Raw genomic sequence first — 6,458 nt, 5'->3', positions numbered from 1 at the left:
AAAATTCGAAAATCTGAAATAGTAACTAATTATCAAATTATAGGTATTGTAATTTCCTTTCAAATTTGACTGTCAGTGAACGTCAGTGAAAGTAACAAATACAAATTTATCCGAAGTTACGAATTATCCAAAACGAATGCTGCATCTAAACAAATGGAACGGAACAAATTAATAACAAATAATAATAATACGTTTTTATTATGATTATTGTTATTTATTATTATTAATTCATTACGTTCCATTCGTTTGGATACGGCATTCGTTATTTCGGATCATTCATAACTTTGGATAAATTTGTATGTGTTACATTCACTAACAGCCAAATTTGAAAGGAAATTACAATACTTAAAATTTAATAGTTACTAGTAATAGTTAAGTTATTATTAGTTAATTATTATTTCAAATTACAAATTTACAAATTCACTAATTTACGAATGTACGAATTTACGAATGTATGAATTTACGAATGTACAAATTTTTCTAATTTACGAATATTCGGAAAAATTTGTTAAACGGGTTTTCGTTAATTCGGATATTTCCGAATTAAGAAATTTGTCGAAATTCGTTAAAAAACGGATTCGGAACTAAACGAATTGCACATGCCTAATTGAACAGAAGTTTTTTTCTGTGCCCAAAATCTCTTGTGTGTTTTGTTTATGTAGCCAAGTCCTGGACTACAGAAACAAGGAGAAGGAGACAGTGGGCTCCATTCACAAAGCAGTATCTACCGCTTTAAGAAATGCAGTAAAACAGTTTGGCCTTGGAGGTCCAATAAATGTTTTTTTATATTTTCAATCCTTTTGTGAACTGGTGATAATTCATCCAAGACATTGCTCAACACAGAAAGTTTGAAAAAAACATTTTTAGTGATGTGATCATTTCTTTGCCCATTTAGGCTGGATTCACACCTATGCATTTTCAGTGCTTTTTGCATTTTGCAGAATTTAACTACAGAACTTGACCCATAGGAAACCATGTTAAATAGACTGTAGTGCAAATCTGCAAAATGCAAAAAGCACTAAAAATGCATAGGTGTGAATCCAGCCTTACCAAGTGTATACTCATGTTATGCAGTGTTTGTTTGCCCTTTATGGTTGTCTCTCTCTCGTCATAAAGAAGAGCAGAGGATGGCAAGGGGTTTTGTGGGTAAATGGGTGGTGAGACAGACATGTGGGGAGAGAAGAGTGAATACATACATAGAGACTGTTAATGATTTCATGTTCCTGTTTGGAAAATACTTTTTGTTGGATGGTTTACTGAATGTTATTTCTTCAATACATGAACTTTCAAATACAATGCTGTGTGGATTACTGTCTATGTGGAGATACATTTCTCAATTGGGATTTCACTTGTTATTCACAAGCCCCAATTGAGTGGAGGCACTGTGCTTGTTAAAGATCCTGTCCTGATCACACAGATTATGAAGACTCTGCTCCTAAATACTATACAGGTGGCACCATCATACCTCAGTAGCCGCAGAGAGAGAAGAATAGTGCTACATTTGGAGGCACTGCTGAGATAAATATCTTGAATCAGGACATTAAGGAACGACCATGTCACTGTTATCAACAGAAGCTGTGAGGCAGTGGGCCCTGGAAGAGGGACTTCCACCTAAAAGGACATTTGTTATTTTGTGTGTACCCATCACTGTGAGCACCCATAGACTGCAGGAGGTGCTACAAGCAAATAAACCTTGCAGTCTGCCTCTCTTGTGGATAAAAGAGAGGAAGATGAGAGTTATGAACTTTATATCCATTATCTCTGTCTCAGTGAGGTGGATTTAAATCCAGTTAAAGGGCCCTTTTGCATATATCCAAAGGGAGCTGAAGTAATTGGTTGTGCTGTAGTATTTCCAGTAATCTCACCTCCAGTAAGGCGGAAGTTACCAGCCCTGCCTGTAAAGGTTGAACCATTGAATACAACTGCTTCATCAGGAGAATCTCTGTTGACTGCTACAGCCGCTAAACAGGAAATAAATATTGAGCACCTGCTGCTAAAAGTCACTGAAGTCATTGCTCAGAATTTACATGCTGATTCTTATCGCAAATTGAAGGCTCCCTGTCTCCGCTGGTAAAGAAAGCTTTGAGGTGTGGAAAGATTTTGCAGAACAAGTGATAGAGGAATGGACCTGCTCAGAGGAAAAGAAAAAACAGCGCATCATGGAAAGTTTAAGACCATCCGCATCCATTATCATTAGAGCTTACAAAGACACTGATGTGAGTACCAGTGCTAAAGAATATATTGATATTTTGACAGATGCTTATGGACTGCACCGTGACCCTGATCAGATGCTTGCTGATTTTAAACAGACAAAGAATAAAGAGGAAGAGGATGTTTCTGTGTTTGTGAGGAGGCTAGAAGTGCTTCTAGGGAGATTGCTCACTGAAAAGGTAATCTCTCCCACGGATGTTGACAAATTAAGAACTGCTCAAATAATAAAGGGGCTACTGCCACATCACCCAATGTCACCGGCAGTGGCGGTTGGTGCTCAAAATTTTTTGGGGGGCGCAAACAAACTGAAAAATTTAAAAAAAAAAACATCAATCGCAGCCACTGTCATCAAAACGCAGCCACTGTGTTATCAATCGCAGCCACTGTCATCAAAACGCAGCCACTGTCATCAAAACGCAGCCACTGTCATCAAAAACGCATCCACTGTGTCATCAAAAACGCATCCACTGTGTCATCAAAATGCATTCAATGTGTCATCAAAAACGCATCCACTGTGTCATCAAAAACGCATCCACTGTGTCATCAAAAACGCATCCACTGTGTCATCAAAACGCATCCACTGTGTCCACTGATCCCAGAGACCACGATTGTCTCCTTAATAGCAGCCAGCATCTCTTTGAACAAGGGGGGAAGGGGGGCAAGTTATCAAAGACGGATACTCACAGTGATTTGGGGGGCTGGGAGAGAATGCTGTATGTGCTAGGGGCCACTTTGGGAGCAGAGAGGATTTGTGCTGGGGGGGGGTCTAATTTTATATTCAACCCCCCTTCTAGCACAAATCCTCTCTGCTTTCAAAGTGGCCCTTAGCACATACAGCATCCTCTCCCAGCCCCCCAAATCACTGTGTTTATCTTTCAATGCCTATGTAATCTTGAGGTCTATGGACCTCAAGTCGCATCAAAGTGGGACCAAAGTAGTGCAGGGCCTAAGGCTCAGTTTCCACTAGTGCGACTTGTCATGTGACTTGGGACTGCAAAGCCGCATGACAAGTCATACCCCATGATTTCCAATGAGTACCGTTCATATCTGTGTGACTTCAAGTCACAGCGCTTTCAAAGTAGTCCCTGCACTACTTTGGTCCCACTTTGATGCGACTTGAGGTCCATAGACCTCAAGAATATACAGGCATTGCTTCAAGTCACATCAAAATCGCGGTAAAAAATCGTGGTAAAATCGCAGCAAAATCACACGACTTTGGGGTTGCAATAGTGGAAACAAAGCCTAAATGTTTCCGCTGTGGACAAGCAGGCCACACAGTTCGTCAGTGTCCACTGCTGGCTGATAGTTCTGAAATTCACAGTAAAGCTGGACATGTGTACAAAAGAAAACAGGGAAAATCTAGAAAATAAATGTTTCGCCAAACTACTTGGGATAGGCCGCAGATGTACTTTCAATTTGTTTGTTAATGATATACCCACTACTGCTGTGTTTGATACTGGTTCTCTGCTGACTATCATATACAGGCCCCTCTATCAGTAACACTTAAAGTGGAGTTCCACCCACTTTTACAACTCTTCAGCATCCCTCACTAAACTGTGCACTGTAAACGAATTGCATATTTTTAATTTTTTTTCTCAGCACCTACTGTATATCTGCTGTATTCATTTTTCACTTCCTCCTCCCTGGCCGTGGTCCATCGCATCATTTCCTGTTTGCAATGCCTTCATTAGAGGCTATTCCAAGACTGCTTGGCCTCTTAATGACTTGCTCAAAGACACCCCTGGCATTGACACAACAAGCAAAACTCCTTTCAGTGAGAGGCGGATTTCTGCTTGTGAGGACGCTTTTCTACAGCTTAAGAAAAGTCTTACAGAAGCACCAGTGTTGGCTTATGCAGACCCACAAAAGCCATACATTCTGCATGTAGATGCCAGCTATGATGGATTGGAAGGAGTCCTGCATCAGGAGTACCCAGGGGGACTAAGGCTTCCGACACACAAAGTGCCGCTCATGCTCAGAATAAATTCCAAGACGGAAGTTCTCACAGACTGATTTCTTTATTATTTCTCGTGATCTCATGATTTTTTTTTCGGCAGATCTCCATAATAATGTTTTTTTTTTTTTTTATTAAGATCTGCATTTTTTTATTTTTCTGGTGCTCTCCATAATATTATTTCTTGTTTTGTGTGCCAAGTTACCACAACACCTTGTATTTTTAACCTCAAGGAGGTTGGTTTGTGTTGGTGTCCCTTGTTAATTTGACTTTGTATTTTTGAAATGTATCTGCCTACTCACAAACAAACTGGCCTTTTTAAAGTAAAAAGCATAGGCAAGTATTTGTGAAAAAGAAATAGCCTTTTATTCTGGGTCCTAACAAAATAAAGAGGAAGGCAACGCTGGAGAAACTGCTGAAATTGGCGAAGCCTTTGTACCCCAGGGCACACATCAGCTATTTTACAGTCAAAATTATTAGCATGAGGAGTCCATATAATAGTGAGCACAATCCAGTCCAGGACTACAAAAGATCAGGAACAGCAGCAGATGACATATCTGTCCCCAAGCTGTGGTCATATCACAGCCTGCATCTTTTGCCAGACCAGACTGAACCCAGGCCATCACTCTCTTGTCTTCCTTACACGCTTCCTTTCAGGCTGTGGCTCTGGTGTTGGAGGTGTGGCAGGAGGAGGAGGAGGACCATGGTTGAACTCACAAACGTGGCTTCGGCTTGTGAGTTCACCCCTCAACCCTATATTTAGGGCTTGCAAGATCACTTCCTCACAGAAGAGGCATTGGCCCTCCTCCATTTCCAGCATTTTGCAGGCTGTCATGTAGGCATAGTCCTCTTGAACACTGGGGGGGGGGTTCTGAGGGCTGCAGTAGCCTTCAGAAATAGGCCAATTGCTGCCTCCTTCAGGTTACTCCTCTTCCTGGCACTTTTTTGTGGAAGGCCGAGGGGAGGGACCTTCGATTCAGGCAGGCTACTGGGCCCGGCCACCTCCTGGCTGCCACTTACCCCCGCCACCTCCTGGCTGCCACTTACCCCCGCCACCTCCTGGCTGCCACTTTCCACGGCCTCCTCCTGGCTGAGGCTTTCCTGTGTATGAAAAAGGGACATAGTTTTAGTTTTTGATTCATCAATCATACACAATTTTCAGCTCATGTCTGTTGCAAATTGAATGTTAATAAATAGAAAAGACTATTATCCTGACCCCAGCATTTTTCATTCTTGTCCCAATCATTTGTGGCCACTACTGTCTATTGATATGTAAAACACTTTGTGAAATCAGAAATTAGTGATCAAAACTAACATATATTTAACATCATTAATTTGACAAACAGAAATATTTTGAAGAATGCTATACCTGACTCAAGCTGGGCTCCTCCACATGTTGCTGCCTGGAAAGCCCAGGTTGGTCATCAGAAGCCTCAGCTAGGGGGGAAGGAAGCCTTGAAGGAAGATTGGAGAGTGCTGGCCTGAGTTCAGTCTGGCCTGGCAAAAAATGCAGTCTGTCATAGTACCACAGTCTGTGTACATAAATGTCATCTGCTGCTCCTGATCTCAGGGAATCCTGGACCTTCTTGCGCTCCCTATTATAAGTGCTCCTCATGCCACCAATTAGGGCCTTCAAATAGGGGATGTCTGCTGTGGGGATCACCAGCTTCACAAATTCCAGCAATTGATCCAGCGCTGCCTTCCTCTTTGGTTTATTGTTATAAAAGGGGTGGTTTACCTGCCACAAACAGGGCAGCTCCCTGTACATATCAATGAATATGGGGATAAAGTCCTCATCATTAAATAGATCCATTTTCTCTGCAAGACACAACACAAGACAAAACCTAATGTCAGGCAAAACTCTCCTAATCTTGACCCAATATAGGCCTCAATCTATAAGCAGTATAGGCCACTGATGCACCAACTTAAAATTGTACCTTAGTTATAATGATCATCGCTTCCGTTACTTCGTCCTCGGCTCACAGATCGTACGTATGAGGCATGCGTGTTACGCTTTATATACACTGCGCATGCGTAAAACTCCGCCTGCCCCTGACGTTCCTTCTAGTCTATTCCCCGCCCCTTGTCTTTCGGCGCAGTGGGAGAGCACATGGCGGAGAGACAACAGGTGCAAAGACAAAAGCCTGGAGCCCCGAACCTCCCGATCCCGGAGGAGAGTGAAGGCCTCAATTATGGCCTTTATAGAGATGGTGGAGACGGTGGACATCTTCAAGAGGGCCGACTATGATGGGAAGTATGGACTGTACCCAAACCCAAATGTGAGAAAGGCCAA

The sequence above is a fragment of the Aquarana catesbeiana genome, linkage group LG10, assembly GCF_042186555.1.
Source record: "Aquarana catesbeiana isolate 2022-GZ linkage group LG10, ASM4218655v1, whole genome shotgun sequence".
In the NCBI taxonomy this organism is placed as follows: Eukaryota; Metazoa; Chordata; class Amphibia; order Anura; family Ranidae; genus Aquarana; species Aquarana catesbeiana.
This window is presented reverse-complemented; position numbering follows the sequence as displayed.